The sequence below is a fragment of the Peromyscus leucopus genome, chromosome 7 (assembly GCF_004664715.2).
Source record: "Peromyscus leucopus breed LL Stock chromosome 7, UCI_PerLeu_2.1, whole genome shotgun sequence".
In the NCBI taxonomy this organism is placed as follows: domain Eukaryota; kingdom Metazoa; phylum Chordata; class Mammalia; order Rodentia; family Cricetidae; genus Peromyscus; species Peromyscus leucopus.
Window position 1 is genome coordinate 17698964 of NC_051069.1, and position 20773 is coordinate 17719736.

Below are 20773 nucleotides of genomic sequence, written 5' to 3' on the forward strand. Positions count from 1 at the left end.
GTAGCCATACCATAATGCAAAATGCATTCAGTCCAACTTCAAAAAGCCCCACATTCTTTCAGTCTCAAAACCATAAAAGTCCAAAGTCTCTTCTGAGAATCAAGGCCATCTTTTTTCACTGTAACATACTTCCAACATACAATTGCACAAAACACACATTACCCTTCCCAAACCGAAGAATGGGAGGCATAATGAAGAAATATCACACCAAAGCAAGACTGAAACCCAGCAGGGCAAACTCCAGTTCTCTCCTCTGTGTCTAATGTCTAATGTCTAATGTGGCTTGTTGGGTGGCTCTTCATATCTCCTGCTCCTTCTGGCTCTGCTTCTCTCTCTGGCTGGTCCCACACCCTCTCCGCAGCTCTCCTTAGCAGGGGTCCCACAGCTCTGGCATCTCCAACAAAACCCAGGCTTCACCTTCACAGCTTCATGCGATGGCCTTTCAGGGCCATTATGCAGGGACTCCCCTGTTGGGCACATGGTCTCAGTGGCTTTCCTTAATTATGGAGGAAAATTCCATAATCCCTTTCTTGTACTTTTCTTGATGAAGCCAGAACCACATGATTGCCAAGTTCTGCTGCCTGCTAGGGCTGGAACCTGGCCCCCTCCTTGAATTACGTTTGCATAATGTAATTGTACTGTATATGTAAGTATCTCTGTGTGTATATATATATATATATATATATATATATATATATATATGTAATACATTGATTTGTTGATGCTTTCTCAGATAAGCTTTGCTTTTCACAGAACCTTAGTTGGGTGGGTCCTGCCCTGAGGGCACCACTCCCTTTATTAGATTTGGCTCAGGCCTTTAAACTTCTCATCTCTGAGCACAGGACTTGCATCCAACATTACATTCAGGCTGTGGAATGGTTGGTGTTCTGTGTATTCAGATCTACAGTGGCAGAGGGCAGAAGGGAGTGAAAAATGCACAGTTTGTCTAAGAGATGAACACCATCAAAGAGAACTCTTAAGCTCTTTACTGGGGTCCGAGGGCAAGACTCCCAATTTGTCAGCATGCACCAACTTGTGAACATGCAAATTCGTTTGAAAGGGAGAGTGCCTGCCGTGGGGATGCCACAGAAGACATTGCCTGATCGAAAGCAACTGCCTAAGGAAGTGTTTCCCACTGTTGGACAGCTGAGGCACAGAGGCCATATAACAATGAGAAACATAAAATAATGTAAGTAAAGTGTGTGGGTGATGAAGAGGGAGCAAGGACATTCCTTCCATGTGGGTCCAGCCAAGGGTTCTGGCACCAGGTCTGGCCTTCTATGGTACTGATGGGACATTCTTCTGTTATTGAGTTGGGGGAGCTTTTATACTGTGAGAACCTTAGATGTCACCAAGGGACTAACTAGCCCAACCAACTCACTTCATGGATAAAGAGACCAGGGCCCACAGTGGGGTAAGCGACTTCTTATTGATACTCACTCCATGGGTTAATTTCAGAACCAGGACAGGAGCTGGGTCTACCTCCTACCTCTTCATGACAGGTTTCCTGAAGGACTGTGTTCTTTGGACGCCTTTCTCTGCTCACATCTTTTAGATCTGGTCCACCTTCCTGTTTTATCAAATTGCTGATTCCACAGCAGGAGGAGCCTGTGCAAACAGTCCCTGGTGGGTACTGTAACCTCTGTGCCTGTAAATAGCATTCTGAGTCTGACCCTTATGCAGAGGATGGAAATTAGAGGACTACTTCAGTTGTCATGGCAACCCTGAAGCTCTTTTGTACTAGGTACTTCAGCGGCTTGACATTCCACAGTGATGGTTGCTAGGTCTCAGATCTGTTGCTGACCAACCATATATGATCCTGGGAAAGTCCTTAATTCATCCACCCACCCATCCATCTATCTGTCATATAGTGACATCCAAAAGGAATTTGTGCCAGTTTACGACACAAAATAAGACCATTAAAAGAAAAACAAAAGCACAAAGCCAAGCTAGAAATAGAGACTATAGGAAAAAAATCCAAGGTAGGCATCGACTATATATTATTTTGGTCATTAGAAAAACAAAAACACTTTAAAACATGAGCTAATGCCGCTATTGTAATTGAAAGTTCAGTTCAGTTTGAGTCCTTGCTACCACTTGGCCTCAGTTTCTTCTGTGTTACAAAATGATGGCATTGAACCTAACGAGCCAAGACTCGTTTCTATTCTGTGAGTCTCACTCTGTGGAGGCTCAACAGATCATCCACTCTGCAGTCTCTGCCCATCTCCTCCCACAGCAGCAACAAGATGGCTCACTTGTGACCACAAGCTATAGCCCCCAAGTTCTTTGCCTTGGAAGAAAGAGTGACAGTCTAGTGTTAGGGACAGTGACTCATCCAGTCCACTCACCGATGGCCGAGACCCACCTTAGGCAGGACAATCTGGCAGTGCCCTTAAAGCCTTTCCAAGGACAGCTGCAGTGAAGTCAGGGGCAGTAGAGCATCATGGGAGCCCAGAGGGTAGAGCGAGCTTTTGAGAAGCCTTTGGAGAGAACTTTTTAACAGGACCTTGAATGGAGAGTCTGATTTTTTTTTATTAGCTATTTTGGAGACTACAGCCTCACGATGTAGTTCTTGATGTCCTGGAACTCACTATGTAGACCAAGCTAGCTTCAAACTTACCTAGACCTGCCTGCCCTCTGTCTCCAAAGTGCTGGGAACAGAGGCGTATACCACCATGTCATGTCAGGATTTGAATTATGAGAGTAATCCGTACTCACAGTGACAATGGTTCGACAGTACAAAAAGAAACAGAGATGAGGTTTTCCCCTTGGTCTCCCACTCCCAGCTCTGACCTGCAAGGGCAACCACTTAGGCTACATTTTAATTTTAGGGTCCAGTCTTAGTTTGGTTCAGTACCTCCTGCCCCTCCAGGATGGAGGATGCGGTTGCTGGCATCTGCATCCCTCTCTCTCCCTCTCCCAGGGAAGCAGGAAAGCTCAGTGTAATGAAGATCCGGGAGCCACAGAACCTGTACCAATTCCAATGCTTCTGTTTTCTAACTACATGACACTGGGCAGTGACTTCACCTCGCCATACCTGCTTGCTTACCTGGAAACTGGAAATAAGAACCTAACTCTTAGCATTGTTATAAACCCAGTAACCCGTCAAAGTCAGAACAGTGGCTAGGCCCCAGCACCGGCTCAGTGAAGGACGACTGTTCTACTGTTCATATCCTTTTCAGCATTCCAACTTCAATTAGCTGTATTAATACTTTTTCACACATCACTGTCTAAACCATTTAGACTTCCAAATTTAGAGTCTTATATATGTTGCAAAATTGCTAATACATTGGATCTGAACTGAAGACCAACAAATAGCATTTATATTATTATATACCCTGCAGAATCAGGTCGTGCAAGTAAATCACGGCAGAAAGGAATATAGCACGATTTCATTAAAGCCAGGGAGGGCATCATCATCAGATGGAGAAATTCAACTGCGTGTTTCCTTTGTCTTACACTGCATCATGTTGTTCAAAATTATACTACACTGTGTCCATGTGCAGACACACATGTCTGTGTGGTGTATGTGTACTTGTGTGTGCACAGGCATGCACACAGGAGCCAGAAAAGAATGTCAGGCATCCTGCTCTGTCATTCATCTTATTCCCTTGAGACAAGGTCTTTCCCTGAAGCTGGAGATCTGTGTTTGTTTTCTTTGTTTGTTTGGGCCCTCCAGCAAGACCCAGCAATGCTCCTATTTCTACACGCACCCCCTCCCAGTCCCAGGGTCACAAGTGCTGATGTCCACACCCAGCTTCTTATGAGGGTGCAGGAGATCTGAACTCGGGTCCTTGGACTTGCAAACAAGCGCTCTGACCCTCTGGTGGAGCCGCCTCTTCAGCCTTACACGCATGCTCCATTTTAACTTGCTTCGTATTTAGTCTTCAATTTCTTCCACAGGTTTCCCTTCTGTCCCTCAAAGGTTTCTTACTGATTTTTTTTCTTATGAAAAGTAGAAACAGATGTTTATAAAAAGTATAGTATGATCATCAAAATATCTAGTTTTCCTGTTAAGTGGTCAATGTCAGACATGTTACTCTGTGGGTCTGTCTGCTGATCAACTGTCATCCTAACCTGGATCCATGTTTGGTTTTTTTTTTTTTTTAAATTCCTTTGTCTTTCTTTGTTGAAGTATATCCTCAAATAAAAATGTTTTTGGCAAATTAGATGGGAAGGGAAATTTCTGAGTCTTTGCACACTGAAATAACTACATTTTATACTGGCCTTTTCCAGTTTTTCTCTTTCCACTCCAACACTGTGTTCTCCACTTCCTGCAATGAAAATAATTTCCCTGTGTTTGGTGGCTAATTACCAAACCTAGTGGGCATTTGAAATCCTACTCATATCTGTAGAAACTGACATTGGTGATCATCCCAGGGTTCTTACAACTCCCCATGTGGTTGGTTCTTGGTGCATCAAACATTCTTTATTCTTTTCCTTTGAAATCATTTCTGGGTGTTTAGTTCCTCTTCACAACCTTCAACACCGCTATCCTTGAACGTTCCACCTCTGCCCACTGATGGCATTCCCTACACGGGCTTTCTGAAATGCTAGCACAGTGGTTCCATATAACAACACAAAGCACCAACCAAATGACACAGCCTGTCTCGTGTGTGTGTGTGTGTGTGTGTGTGTGTGTGTGTGTGTGTGTGTTGTTGTTGTTGTGTATGTACACATGCCTATGCATGTGTGTATGGAGGCAAGAGACACTGAGTCTTCCTCAATAGTTTGCCATCTTAATTTTTAAGTCAGAGTCTGTTACTGAACCTGAACCAATTGACAAGATTTGCCAGTGAGCAGCTGGGGACTTCCCTGTCCCCTCCTCCCAGTGTTAGGGGACAGGCATGCACTACGGCAACTCAGTTTTTTCTGTGGGTGCAGGAGATCCAAACTCAGGTTCCCATGCTCGCCCAGCAAGTGATTTACCCACTGAGCCATCTAAGCCCCCAAATTCATATTTCACTTCTGCTCAAAGGGTGTTTCTAATCTTATGATGGTGTTTTGGGTTCATGACGTCACCATCCACCCAGTTCTCCCTACTGAAGAACTTCGACCACATCCTCAATCTTTTCTTCACTCACATCCCCAGCCAGTTGCTAAATCCTCTCAAAGCTGTATCAGACATGAGCCTGGAACTTCACCCTCTCTGTTCACGCTGTTCCTTTAATTCTGACACTATTACTTATCACTCGATGACTGAAACAGCATCCTAACTGGGCCCTGTGCCCCCAGCCGCCTCTGTCCATCTGTCCTTCCTTCCGATACCTATCTCCTCCCCTCTCCAAATCTGTTGACCATTTATTTTAATCAAGATCCCAGCTGGCTCCCAACTGCTCTTAGGAAAATGTTTCAACTCTTTAGTTTTATTCGTAACACTTTGTGGTTTCTCTCCATTTACACGTCTAACCTCCAATGTCACCTCCACCTCACACATCCTACAACTAGAGCAAGACGATTTGGGGGACCTGCCCCACCTCAACACACGGTCCCCTCCACGTCTCTATGATTTTATATTTATTGTTTTGTTCCTAACTTCCTGTACGTGTGTACAGTCATATGTGTTTGTGTGTGTGCACGTGTGAATGCACGTGGAAGCCAGAGGTCAAGGCTGTGCGTCTTCTTTAGTAGTTCTCCATTTGGTTTGATGAGACAGGCTCTCTCACTTGGCCGAGGGCTCAGAGATTCCGTTTGACTGGCTGGCCTGTGAGTGCCAGAGATTAGCCCGACTCTGCCTCCTCAGCACTGGCCGTATACACGTCCCCCCCACAACGCCCAATTTAAGGAGCGGATGTGGAGGTCAGAGGACAACATTGGAGTGTTCTTCCTTCACGGTGCTGGTTGCAGGACCAAACTTGGGTTGTCAGAGTTGGCAGCGGGTGCCTTTACCCGTTGAGTCCTCTCACACATCTACACACGTGGATCTGAACTCAGGTGCTTATACTGGCATGGCCGCTACTTTTCTGACTGAGCTGTCTCCCCAGTCCAGAGGGTCCCTCCATACTTCCAGGATACCCCGATAATAACTTTCTATCATATTATATTATTGAAGCTATTTATTTTCATTTTCTGTAACTGTGCGCTGTCAACTCCCAGGAAGCCGGGCCCACTCTCCACATTTTAGCCTCAGCACCGAGCACAGGATATACATCAGAGGATACATCTCAGTGAGTGCTAAGAGAAGGGAGGAAAGAAACTTAGGAAGGGATTGTGTTCAAGGGGCAAGAAGAGGTGCCCTGATGAGGCTAACAAGGACCTATGGGGTCACAAAGGCCACGGGTAAGGGCAGAGCATGTAGATGGTACAGTTGTGAGCGGGTCAACCATCTAGAGACCCGGAGAGCTTTGGGCACCTTTAGGACAAACATTCTCATAGCATGAGGAAGGGATGGAGGAGCCTGGAGGGTCTCAGCTGGTGGGGCTGGGTTGGTGCTCAGGAAGGTGCTCCTCTGTAGCACTGGGGATCAGGGCCTCCATATTTGTTGAACCACTTTGTGCTAATTTGGCCACGTGACAGACATTTGAGCATCTTTTCAAATTCCTTCAGGGGTTCTCTCTCTCTCCTGCCCTTTAAATGTCAAGGTTTCCAGGGCTCTGTTTTTAGCTCCTGTCTCTGTTCAGTCTACACACATTCCCATTCACCATGGCCTCCATGACATCTCCTTCCTGATGTCCGTCTGCCTGTATCTCTGACCCACCAGAACCATAGCTGCCCAAGAGATAATGCCCAAGAGATACATCAACCAGTTGTTCTGAAAACTCAGCTCATCTCCCATCACCAAAGGTCTCCTCCGGAAACAGTTTTCTCTGTCAATAGACCCACACCACCAGTTTTCTCTACCCTCTCGTCTCCCATCTACTTTCGAAGTCTACCACCTTAATGATCCAGAAACTCCACCCCTCTTTCCTACCTCACTTTCACTGCTTAAATTCTGGGCGTGCACCTCTCCAAGTTTATTTTTAATTCTCTTTTCTACCCTTTTCCACAGTGATTTCAAGGAAGTTGAAATCCGAAGAGTAATTTTTATACAGTTACACACACTTTAAATGCGCGGCTTGATGAGTACGAACAAGGTTGCCAACTCCGTTAAGATTTAAAACGTGGGCTGGGGAGGCGGCTCAGTGGGTAAAGCGCTTGAGCACGAGGCCCCGAGTTCAGATCCCCAGAACTCATCCCCAGACATGGCAGCCTACAGTTGAATCCCAGTGTTCCAAAATAGGCAGCAGAGATGGGAGAATCCTGGAATCTTGGGGGTCAGCTAGCTTGGGGGACGCTGTAGCAAACAGCGCAGTCTCAGATGAAGAGAAAGCGAAAGACCAGCACCCAGGGTGGTTCTCCAACCTCCACATGCATGTCACGGCATGTGCATGCCTGTACTCATACACAGGAAATACACACACAAAGACCAAATTAATAACATATTAAAACATTTCCATTTCCCTAGCTGGGCAGTGGCGGCGCATGCCTTTAATCCCAGCACTCGGGAGGCAGAGCCAGGTGGATCTCTGTGAGTTCGAGGCCAGCCTGGGCTACCAAGTGAGCTCCAGGAAAGGTGCAAAGCTACACAGAGAAACCCTGTCTCGAAAAACAAAAAAAAAAAAAAAAAAAAAATTCCATTTCCTAGAACATTCCTTTCTGACCCTTTGCTCCACATTGCCAGAGGCAACTGCCATTCTGATTTCTAGCACCAGAGATGGATTTTGCTGCTTTTGAATTAGGTAGGATTTTTAGGGATTATATAGGAGAGATTTTTGTGTGTATGGCTTTTTTTGTTGTTGTTTTTGTTTTTTTGAGACAGGGTTTCTCTGTGTGGCTTTGCACCTTTCCTGGAACTCACTTGGTAGCCCAGGCTGGCCTCGAACTCACAGAGATCCGCCTGCCTCTGCCTCCTAAGTGCTGGGATTAAAGGTGTGCGCCGCCGCCGCCGCCGCCGCCGCCGCCGCCGCCGCCGCCGCCGCCTGGCTGTGTGTATGTATGGCTTCTTTAGCTTAACATAACATCCATGAATTTCAGTGCTAGTCTGCGCTTTACTGCAGGCGTGCATAACTATAAGTGGATAACAGTTTCTTTCCCTTTTACCTGCATATGAGAAACTCACCTATTTTCAGCTTTAGTTTTTCCAAAAATGCATTATGAACATTTTTGCATAAGTCTTTTTTGGATATATAGTTTCAACAGTTTAGAGTAAATATCTAAGTAGGATTGTCGGGTTTTTGGATGCGCTTATGCTTTGCTTTGTACGACGCTGCCAAGCAGCTTTCTAAAATAGTTACACCATTCTCTAACACACCAGCCAGAAAAGGGAGTCCGAGATGCCTAACGCAGCCTTTAAAATGGGAATCAAATCACACCATGGCTCTGCTCTAAAGCCCTCTCCCTGGCTCCTTCCAGACGTTTCAGTTCCACAGGAAATAGACCAGGTCCACCACGGACAGCATGGTGAACAATGTGCCCGGTCTCACCGTTGCTATTTCTTTCCAAGCTTCCTTTTCTCCAGACTCACAGATGAAATTCTCTAACTCACGAATTTTGTTGTTGTTTTTGCCCCCCCCCCTCCTTTTTTAAACTATGTCTTGCCATGTAGCCCAGGATGGCCCAGGACTCATGCTTCTCCTGCCTCAGTCTATAGAATTCTGAATACAAAGTTATTCCATGTCTCTGTAAAGCCTTCCCTTTGCCAGGATGCCCTTTCCCCCTTTCCTTCATCCTGATGCCTACCTGCCTTCACAGAGGTGCTTCCTGATTATCTCACACACTTCTGTGAGTTCACACCTGTCCTCTGCTCCCCAAGCATACAGGAACTCCACCATGACACTCTGCTCAACATGTCATAAGACCTTATTTTCTTCCCTCTGACGGACTGACTCTTACAAGACGTCCTTTGTCCCTCCCTTTCTTTTATCACAGGCGACTACCATCAGACAGACATCATGCATGGGATGACTAGTTAAGACATAACCCCTGCTCCCGTAAGGCTTTGGGTGGAATGAAGAGAGAGTTGAGGTCTGGTCAGTGTTAGAGTGCTTGACTAGTACGCATGAGGCCCTAGGTTCCATCCTTAGTACCACAGAGACACACAAAAGGCAGCCCAGAGACTGAGGAGGGAAAGCTAGAAACCAAGTAGTGTCTGGACAAGAGAAGGAACAGCTGAGGGCAAGGCAGGGTCTCTTTAAAGAAACAATGTCTGTACTGGGATCTAAAAGCGATGCATGAGCTAGTCAGGGAACATCCTGTGAACAATGGGCTGTTCTAGAGAGTGAAACTGGGCAGGGAAGAGAAGCTGAGGTGAGCGGCATGAGGAAGAAGGTTAGGCAAGTGCCAGAACGGGGGTGGGGTGGGGGTGGCTGAGGATCTTGCTTGAGACCACACAATGGGAGGTACCATCCCTTATCCAGCTCCCTGGACCTGCCATTGTATCTGTTAGTGCTTATGAAATATGTTATTTGTTCAATTAATAAATGTTAGAAGAGTTCACAAAGTTTGATGGGAAAGGAAGATATAAGCAGCATCTTTAAAGTTTTTTTTTTAATTATTTTTTAAAGCCTACAGCACCCCGTATTTCCAGGCGGTCTCCCATCCAAGTACTAACCAGGCCTGACCCTGCTTAGCTTCTGAGATCAAACGAGATCGGGCACGCCGTTCAGGGTGGTATGGCCGTAGACAGCATCTTTACATTTTATTTACTTACTTACTTATTGTCTTTTTATTAGTTCTTTGAGAGCTCAGAGTCTTGTACAGTGTGTTTTGATCATATTCACCACCCCTAACACAGTACGGTAAGCTGGCTGCGGGGCTGAGCATGTTTTTAAGCAAAGGCACAAATGGAGTTTGTTGGGAGTTCAACCAAGGGAGAGGTGACGGAAACTTCCCATTCAGGTTCTGCACAGGTGGGGAGGGCAGGGCTGACGGTACAAAGATGGTCAGTTTTGAGAGGGAAGAATGACTCTTCCTGTGAAATGAGAGAAAAGGGTGAAAACTGGGGCGGGGGGGGGGGGGGCGCGGGATACTCCATACATAAAACACTACCTGATTGGAGGGATGCTCTTACAGCCACGTGATCCAGAGAGCATCTTCTTAAATCTGCATGGTGCTGGAAGGCAGCCATTCCTCGGCCGTACCATTGACAGTACTTGTAATCACCGTGGGCAGATTTACGGAGCAGTGACCACAACCAGCTATGTTGGAAGCTTTGGTGGACATTCCCCATCTCACTAAGATCTCACAGTAACTGTGCTGGGGACATGCACACTTGAGTTTGGGGATGTTAAGGACCTTACACAGGACTACACTGACCATGAGCGGCTGATCTGGGGTCGGGATCAAGACTGACAGATACCGTAAGGAGCTATGGCAAGTCGGGAGCCCAATCTTGCTCCAGTATGGCGGGGATGTCATCTTGAGTGAGCGGAGATAGTTTACGGTGACAAAGGCCCTATGTCTGTAGTAGGGGTTTAACCTGTACAGAATCTCCTACGGAGAAACATGGCAGTTTGAGAATGTAGAATGTAATGTGATACTCGGCTACAGTACAAATTTTAGTAGTGTGTGAGGGGGGTGTCTTAAGACACACACCCCACCAATAGACACATGAAACTAGAAACATTAGTACCAAATTCCTACTGTTCTAAACATATATATCTATGGTGAATGATCACCTTTTTACTTAAGGAAGCACTTTTTGGCTTCCCTTTTGGCATATTAGAATTCCCCCCAAATCACTACTTTTGTGCTCTGAGGCATTGCTAAGAAAAATAGTGGTTACCTGAGCACAAACACTGTGATATCGAGATAACTGCTCTGGTAGGCTTTCTGGCTCAGAGAGCAAGGGCAGGCTAGCACGGACAGTGTGAGTGACCCGGACAAAGGGATGCTTCACATCCAGGTCTGGATCCTGGGGGATGCAGGAAATATCATTATAAACTCAGAACAGCTTTCAGTTAAAAACTTACAAACTGCCTGGGCAGTGGTAACACACACCTTTAACCCCAGCACTCAGGAGGCAGAGGCAGGCAGATCTCTGTGATTTTAAGGCCAGCCTGGTCTACAGAGTGAGTTCCAGGACAGCCAGGGATACACAGTGAAACCCTGTCCCCCCCCCCCCAAAAAAAAAAAAACAAAAACCAAACCAACCAAACAAAAACTTACAAACTGTTTATTTTCTGGGATTTCTCATTTATGATTTCTTTGACTGTGGGTAGCTGCAATCACAAAATATGGAACAGGAAACTAAGGGAAGCAGTGCCCTTTCTTGCAGAGAGAAAGGACCCAACACTGGTGAACTAATGATGAGGTCGATGACTCGTCTGTACAGATAATGACATGGTACAAATGACACAGAAACTTGCTTTCCTGGGCCACGTTAGAGCTCAGTATGCAAATGCAAAGATGGCAATCAGCCAGCGGTGACCTTAGTGAATGTGGGGCAGGTCAGGGAGAGTGACCCTTTACGGAGAAATACATCTACCTGGAGAAAAGGAGCCCTTGGAATAATCCCCAAATATCCAGAGAACTACAAAACAACAAAGGCCCTGGGCCAGGAGACAGGTGGCCATGTCAGCAGAAACAGCAGGTGACACGGGACCTGGATCCATCTGTAGAGAACAGTCCTGCTGGAGTAGTCTCAGTGGAAAGCAGGAGAGCTCAGGATGGGTCGCTGTGATCTTAACCGGACCGCCCACAGCAGACAGGATGGTCTCACTATTCTCTTCAGCCTTCCTTATGCTTTTATATTAACAAACGATAGAGGCTTTACTTTGCCTAGTCTCTATAGATGCTGTACATTTCCTAACCTTAGGCCCTACAGCTAAATTGTGTTCCCTCAAGACACACGACCCCTCAAAACCTTAGAGAATATGACCTGACTTAGAAACTTCACACCCAGTGTTTTATATATATATTATATATCACAGACATAATCCACTATAGCGAGGTAACACTGAGTCAAAGTTGGATACTAAACAATGACCTATCCTTATACAAAACAAAGACACAGGAAAGAAATCTCGGGCAAACCAGAGGCAGAGGCTGGACCCAGGCAGCCACAAGCCAAGGCACATGAGGAAGGAATCGCCAAGAGAATGGGGAAGGCGTATGGCCCTGTTCACACCTTGATTTGGAACTTCCATTTTTCAGAACTGTAAGAAGAAAAACATATCCCATTGTTTTAAGCCCTTGGGGTTTACCAGCGGGTGTGACGCAGCCACAGCAGGAAAGTAGTGAGAAGGCTGAGGTGTTGGAAAGGGCACCAGAGGGGTTCTTTAGGCCAGTGCCAGGAAAAACCCAAATAAACTCATACCTGAGATTCCGAGGGAGAATGCGGTCCCCCAAAGGTAAACAGAGGGCTCTGTGGTGACATTAAATGGTGTCTGCGCATGAAAGGCTCATGTGTGGCTTTAGCCTGGCGCATTTACTCAGAATAGGGGTGTAGACGCCAGTTCTGTCGCTGTCAAGGTTGAATGAATCTCAGCATAATTAATGAAGTCAACGCTAATCAAATTCCTCAAATACAAAAGAAAGAAAATGGGGCTGATCATTTGTTTCTTCTGTGTATGTGTGAGAAAACAATCAAGGTTCTCTTTAGTTATCCCAAGTGTTTATGTTGGCCACCAGGGACCCACAGTCCCACACCTGCGAGCTGATAAGAAGTCTAAGTTACAGTGAATCAAAGTGAAGGGACAGAACCTGGAAGAGACTCCATCCAGACCACGAAAAAGCCCAGTGATGTTCCTCCACCCCATGCCACAGCAGAACACATCTCCGGGCCTCACAGAGTCTGTGGCATTGGCTGCAGGTGGATAGTTCTTTCCTATGTTCTGGAACAACGTGCCCACTTCCTCCCAAGGAACTGGCCTCTAAACAGAGTGTCAAATAACTGCTGCTAGATTACAATTGTGCCCTGAACTTGACTTTCTAATATCACAAATCGGATCTCAGACGGGGATCCCTGTGTCTCCCTGACTCCCGTAACAACTAGTATTGCTTATTTGGTTTCTTGAGGCACCTACAAAGGCCACTGTGATGTTGGTGGCTGAAAACAACAGACATCCATTGTCTCATGGTTCTGGGGGTCAGAAATGTATGTCAAGGTTGTTAGTAGGACTGGGCTCCCTCCAGAATCTGGGAGAGAGCCTGGTACTCGCTCCTTCCAGCTCCTGGTGGCTCTGGTGGTTCCTTGGCTAGGGCTGCACCATTCCAATCTGTCCCCACAGCCACAATGCCATCTCTTCTGCATCCAAGCTTTGCATGCCTCTCTTCTGAATAGTGTTTACTTCTAATAGTAAATACTTCAATAGTATTTACAGCCCAGCTGATGGCGCAGGACTCTCTCTCAAACCCTTGACTTGATCACACCTTCAAAGACCCTTATTCCAAATAAGTTGGAACTCACAATTCTGCCTTGGGTAGGAAGGGGGCAGGAGTCCATTTTTAAAATGGACTATGTTATGTAGATTTTGACCTTATCAGGTTTTGTGTATGCTTGCCATGGCATACTTGTAGAACTGAGAGGACAACTTGAGGGAGTCCGTCAGTCTCTGCTCGTGCTGTGTAGGCCTCAGGGATTGCACTCGGGTACCTTTACCCGATGAGCCGTCTCACTGGGCCACTTATCTGTTTGATACACCCTCGGTATCTCATGGATGTGTGAGAATGGGTATAGAAACCAAGGCAACTTATTTCCGAATTCTCACCTTACGACCACTACACACTATTACCCCATTAGCAATCTCTAAGAGATGATCCTGAACGTCATTCCTTAGACCCTTCAAACACCTGAATGGGTTTCCTGTATGCACAATATGGTAAAAGCTACCTGACCCTGACTTCAGCCCTTCAGGCTAACCTATCAGTAGCAGTTATGAGGCATAATGCTATCTTTAATTAGGATATCAAATGGTCTCATGTGACTATCTTTTGCCCTTAAATCATTTCTACCTCACGCATACGTGGTGTGCGTGCGTGTGTGTTTGTGTGTGTGTATGTGTGCACATATTTGTGCATGTTTATGCATGTTTGTAAGTGTGTGTATGTGCAGGTTCATGTGCACATGCATGTAGAGGTCAAAGGACAATCTTTGGTATCATGCTTTAGGCACCATCTCTTAATTTCTGAGATAGGATCTCTCACTGACTTGGAACTCACCAAGCATATTGGGTTGGTTGGTCACCCAGCCCCAGGGTTCCATCTCCCTCCACCTTCCCAGCGCTGAGATTTTAAGTACGTGCCAGAATGCCTAGCCTTTTACATCCTAGGCTCAGCTCTTTATGTTTGCAAGGTGAGCACTTTGCTGAATGAGTCCTTGTCCCTGTCCCCTTTCTACCTCCTGAGGCCCCGACTCCATCTAATATGCCCCTTCTCAGGAACCCCTCAAGACATCTACCTCCCTGTGCTCATGTCTTTCTTTGAGATCTTCTTGCCCTGCCTGTGGATGCCATTTCTACCTAAGATTCGGTCAACTTCCTGAGAAAGGAGACCCTACTAGAGACTCAGTGTGTCACTTTTCTCATTGTTGTGACAAATACTGGGCAAAAGCAGCTTACGTGAGAAGAGGCTTATTTCAACCCATGGCTTAAGAGGAAACTAGTCCATCATGGCAGAGACAGCACAGTGGTGGGCATGGGTCAGTCTGTGGGGTAGGAGTTTATCCTGCAACTTCCTCATCTCGATGGACTAGGAAACAGAGACCTTGGGTCAGAAGTAGGCCCAACTAGGCTGGGCTCATCCTCACCGAACCACTTCAGAAAGCCATACCTCCTACCCCAGAGATTCCATCACCTTCCCAACCAGCCCGCCAGCTGTAGATCAAGTGTTCAAACAGATAAGCCCACTGGAGACCTGTCACATTCTACCCATAACAGTGTACACAATATGTTAGTTAAAGAACAGCTGGCTACGGGCAGCGGGGGGGTCTCACAAGACTCCACCTGTAGATGAAGTGCTACAGACAATTAATTATGGTGAGAGAGAGTCAGTCTTCCCCAGGGATGAGCTCTCTAATTGGCTATCCAATATCAAGTGGTCAGCCCTAAAAACAGATGCATAAAAGCAATACTAAATGGGTTCAGCGGATTGTATTGAGAGAGAGAGAGAGAGAGAGAGAGAGAGAGAGAGAGAGAGAAATCACAATAATGTCAGAAAGAGAAGCCATTAATTTGAGAAGGAATGGATGGTACACAGAAGGAGAGAGGGGGGAGGGAATGATGTAATATAGTGCAGATATATAAAAAGAAAAAGAAAATGAACTGTTGTATGTAAGGTGAACTAATAAGTCAGAGGTTGTACCAAAACAAGACCATTCTTCAATCTCTTGGAGAATTCAAAAGAGAATGTTCAGAAAATTAGACAGCAACCTCCTGAGTGTGCTTAACACTCAGTTAGAAGGAAAAATTCTTTATATTGCTGGTAAGACAGGAAACAGGGGAGGTGGTTTTCTATCAAGAAATAAGGTATTGATCTTCAAGAAGGAAGAACAGAGAGCTTAAAGAACCACCTCAATGCCAGGCTTTGGTGAGGACAAAATACAGCCCCAGTTTGAAAAATGTACATGTATATTCAAGAACAGAACCCTAGGACTCAGAAGACTCAGCCTGGGGATTTCTAAGTGCTGGCCTTAGATCACTAGCCTGCTTTGAGATCCAGGACTGTGATGTGATTCATTTTGGCTACTCTCAGTTCGTAGGTGAACATGAGGCAGGCCACATTTGATAAGTGTCAGCCAAACTGCTGTAGCAATAAAATGAAGTGGAACTGCTTGATGCAAGAGTCTCCATCTAGTCCCATCATCCGATAGATACAGACTGTGGTGTCTGGAGGTTCATCCCAACCTAAGCCACTGCTAAACACAATGCTCCACCTCACAGCCACTTGAGACACTACTGGTCACTCTTCTGCCTTGAAGCACTTTATTACCTCGGTTATCAGAGGACCATACCATCCGGTGTCAATCTCTTCCCTCACTGGGTGTTCTTATTTCCATCACTGGCTCTTCCCCTTGACCTCTAAACACTGGCATGCCTTGGGTTCATTTCTATGACTCTTCCCACCCCTCTATACTTTCTTTTTGTCCTAGGTGAGTTCATTCAAACTCAGCTTCAAATGTCACCTGCATATTATCTCTACTCTAAAATGTCTGACTCCAGCCCCACTTTCTCCCTGAGCTCCAGACTTGCATATTCAACTGCCTGTTTGACATCTTCAATTAGGCCTCTAATAGACTGTGAAATGTAACATGATTGAAACAGAACTCCTCATTTCTTCCACTTAACACCTCCTCCTCCTCCTCTATCCCCATATCAAAAAAAATGGTAATCTCATCCTTCCAGCTGTTCAACCCAAAAACTATAAGGTCAGTCTCGATTCTTTTCTTTCTCTCCCACCCTGAACCCAACACATGAGCCAATTTTGTGGGCTTCACGTGCAAACTGTGCCCAGATTCCAACCACGTGATCCACTTCCACTGACAACCTCGTAGCCAAGTCACCGCATGGATTACCTAGGCAACTGACTCCGGCTGTTCTCCCACTGCCGTCCTATGCCCCAGTCAGTGTTTCATGGACCTCCACGATCCTTTAAAACAAATTTGATCATTTCACTTGTCCGCCACACTCCAAAGATGTCCCCATAAATTTTATGAGCTCCACATCGTCAACGAGATCTCCATGGCCCACAAGTTCCTTTTCCCATCTTATTCCCTGTCTCCCTAATTTCAGCATTCTCATTACACAGGCCTTTTTGCTGTCCTCAGCAAGTTATTAAGCTGAACTAAATAGAAAGCATTAAAACCTTTTATAAAATATAATAAGGAGGTACTTGAGCTATTAGTAACATAAAACTGTGAAGGGATAGAGTTCTTGTAATTAATGAGCAGAGCCTTAGTTTTGCAAGATGGGGACTTCGGGACTTGAATGGCGATGATGATTGCATGATGCTGTAAATTCACTAAATACCACTAAATTTAATGGTTAAACTAGTAAATTTTATGTGTTTTACCACAACTGAAAATAATTCAAAATACTCGTAATAAGTATTACCACAACAGTGGGTAATAATTATCAACAGGTATTATAGATGTCTATGGTCTATGAGGTGTGTGTGTGTGTGTGTGTGTGTGTGTGTGTGTGTGTGTGTTTTATATAGATACGGGTAAATAGATATATCTATTATCTTAGTACAAAAAGATTTTCTAGGCTAGGGAGCTTGTTTAGTGGGAAGACACATTTTCTGTGTAAGTACGAGGGCCTTTGTTTGGGTCCCAGCACCCATGTAAAAAGCTGAGTGTGGCTATGTGTGCCTGGAACCCCAGTGCAGAGTCGGGTGGCAGGCTGAGACTGGAGGATCACCTTGACTAGCTGGCCAGCCAACTTAGCCAGAAAAACAGTGAACTCAAGGCTCAGGGAGAGAGCTTGTCTCCAAGGAATAAAGTGGAGAGCGATTGGGGGAAGATACCAATATCCGCCTCTTGCCTTCCTACACCTAAGAGCTAGAGGTATAGCTCAGCTGGTAAAGCATCTGCCTGGCATGCAGGAAGCCCTTGGTCCTGTCCCCAGCATTCCATAAACTAGGCACGGTGGCAACACACCTCTAACCTCAGTACTCCAGATATGGAGGCAAGAGGATGGGAATTTCAAGGTCCTCTTCAACTGCACAGAGAGTTCAAGACCAGCCTGGGATGTGTGAAACTCTGCCTCCTAAGGAGGTACAGCTGTGGGAGCCGAGGAGCGGGCTCAGTCTACAAATGTTTGTTATGCAAGTACGAAGACCCAGGTTTGATCCCCACCATCCACGTGAAAGCTAAGCGCACAGGCACATAGCTATAATCCCAGCACTGGGGAGGTGGGGATGGGGAGATTCCTGGGGCTTGCTGGCCAACCAATCAAGTCAGATCAGAAAGTTCCGGGATCAGAAGAAAAAGATTGTCTCAAAAATCAAGATGGAGAAGGACTGAGAACGGCACTTGATACGGACTTCCGCTTTCTACATGCGCTGTCACACATGGACATGGACACACAGACACACGGACATACACACACGGACACACACCACCTTATACCCAGTGTGGTAATATTAACTTGACTATAAACAAAGTCTTGAAACAAAGCCTATGTGTAACCACCTATGGTCCTTACCGAGTGTGGTCAATGACCATGGACTTGTCTCCACAGGAACTAGACACGAGCACTTTAAAGACAGGAGGACTCGGGTCTTCAAAGCAGACTCTACTGGAATCTGGAAGCTACCTCTCTGACACAAAGCCAATCATCTACAGATGAACAAGCTGTGGCAAAATTCGGTCTCCCCGGTGTGCCGTTTGACAATGTGGTGTCCTTTGACACAGACCAAGCTACAGAGATGCCTACAGTGTATAATTAAGGGTTTCAGAGAGATCAAGGTTCCATCCTGCCAAATGCCATTCATCTATGCTCGAGCCTTCCAACAAATATAACCGAAGCATGATTTGTAAAACCAGCTCACTCGTGTGAATTATTTTGTACGGCTGTCTTAAGGCACTGTGTGGTTTAACAGAGTAGAGGAATTATTTTTGGATACTTAAACCACAAGCTCATTCTTATCATTGGACAAGAGAAGATGCCAGAACCTAGAAAAGTAAAGTAACCTGTCTGCAGCTATACCTCTAGTTTGTGGGAAAGCGAAGACTAGATTCCAAAAACTCTGATACTTTAAGCTAGTACTTCTTTTCAAAATTTAAAGTACAGACATACCTGGGAGGTATTGTGGGTTCAGGTCTATACTGCTACGATAAAGTGAATAAATACAATAAAGCAAGTCATATGGTTCTGGAGATACCCCCAAAAATACAGGATATTGACATTTCTCTTAGTTGCCCACCAACTAGATAGTAAGACCCTATGGCTGAAGACACTACACAGACTGGTCACAGAACATGGAACAATTACGTTGGTACTGACCAGGAAGCTTCCTCCAGACTGGCTATCTTTCATAGGTGCTGTGAGGGTGCTATGCAGACTGCTGGTGGGAAATTTTAATAATCTTACCCAGCTGTGAACCTGGTGAACTGTAATCATGACCTGGATGGCAAGATCCGCAAGATCCGCACATGCATGCAATAATGGTACAAATGCTACAGGGGTAACCAGCCACTTTCTGATGGGATTTAAGGCCCACTATAGGAGGAAACACAGGGCTGGTACTGTAAATTTAGCTATGATCCCTGACTGGGGAGCTCATAGGCCCTAGAGGTATACCTATTATTGTTATTTTAAATGGCCCTCTAAATTTGTATGTCTCTACCAGTAGATGCACAGTTCTGATACCTCATCTGAAAAGTTTCTTGGTGTAGTGGATGGTGGTTAATACAGAAAATCACAAGTGTAGGGAGTGCTCAATGGCCATCTCTATCACCCACCCCGTCCCAGGCTCAGTGACCATCATGGAAGAGGGAGCAGACTGTAAGAGCCAGAGGGTGAAGAGGGCCAGACCCAATCAGTATCTTCTGGATTTAACTGGATCTCTGTACTCATGATCTCACAGCAGCTGTGGATGTCTGCACAAAATCAAGCCAGCCAGCATTCTGTCATGGACTGGGAAGGGATTCATGAGCCTCCACCCCAACTGAGGAGCTCCAGACAGCTGATGGCTTCTGGGGGAGGAAGAGTCAGTTTTTTGTAAGGGTGTGGCTCCTGGTAGATTGACCATGCTCCAGCAGATGGCCCCACATCCAGGAATATATAATCAGCACAAACTGAGAATCAATAGGTTATAAACACATTTTTAAAAGAACACAAAATTGGGGGATAGAGAGGTGGGTGGGTTTGGGGAGAGTTGGGGTGAATATGATCAAAATATATGGTATGAAATTCTCAAAGAATTAATAAGATACAAAACTTGAAACAAGTCACATGAGTATTTTGACTTCTCAATAAAGTTCCATTTGTATTATTCTGTATACACACACACACACACACACACAATAGTATTATATCTAAAAAAAAAAAAAAAAACAATGTATAGGGGCTGGAGAGATGGTTCCGTGGTTAAGAGCACTTATTCTTGCTGAGGACCTGGGTTCAGTTCGTAGCACTCACATGGTGGCTCACAGCCATTTGTAACTCCAGTCCCTAGAGTTCCAACACCTTCTTCTGATCCCTCTAGGTACCAGGCATGCATATAGTACCCAGACATACATGCAGGCAAAACAATCATATTCATAAAATGAGTAAGTCTAAACGAAAATTAAAAGCAATGTATAAACTTTAATTTATGATTCCTTGTTGCTAATGATCCTCTGAGCCATTTGAAAGAAAAACTTTCTCCTGCAGGGTTGACATAAGCCTTCAATTTGTTAAAGAAGGAAAGAATGTGACCTGCTATAACATGAGGCGTCATCATCTTTAGAAAGGGGGAGGAACCAGCACCAGTCAGTGGGTACGAGTGGCAACGAGACATGGCTTCATTTTCTCCTGTCTTTGTCCTCAAAATGTCTCCATTGGGCTTCTCTTTTCTGGCCTTGAAGACAACTTTCACAGCTTCCTCAGCTTTCTGCCTCCTCACATGGGTAAGAACCGCTTCATTTAAGGCTGGTGTGCAGGTACTAACAAGACCTCATCTGGTCTAAATCAAATCTTCAGTCATTTATCCAGTTCCAAGCTCTTCCCCTCACTTAGTAGGAGATGCTGAAGAGGTGGAGGCAGGAGGATCGTAAGTTTGAAGCTATCCTGGGCTATACCTTGTCTATGGCCATACTACCCTGAAGATGCCCAATCTCCTCCGATTGGAAGAAAACGCACCAGGCTCTCTT

At 45.5% G+C, this 20773-nt stretch overlaps 1 protein-coding gene and 1 pseudogene across 1 annotated transcript in view; both read right to left on the reverse strand.

Annotated features, from left to right (window-relative positions):
• The window catches only part of Tmem266 (transmembrane protein 266), a 115881-nt gene that overhangs the window by 84273 nt on the left and 10835 nt on the right, over nucleotides 1–20773 (reverse strand). The gene's annotated exons all lie outside the window — the stretch shown is intronic.
• LOC114690383 lies at nucleotides 9541–9662 on the reverse strand (annotated as a pseudogene).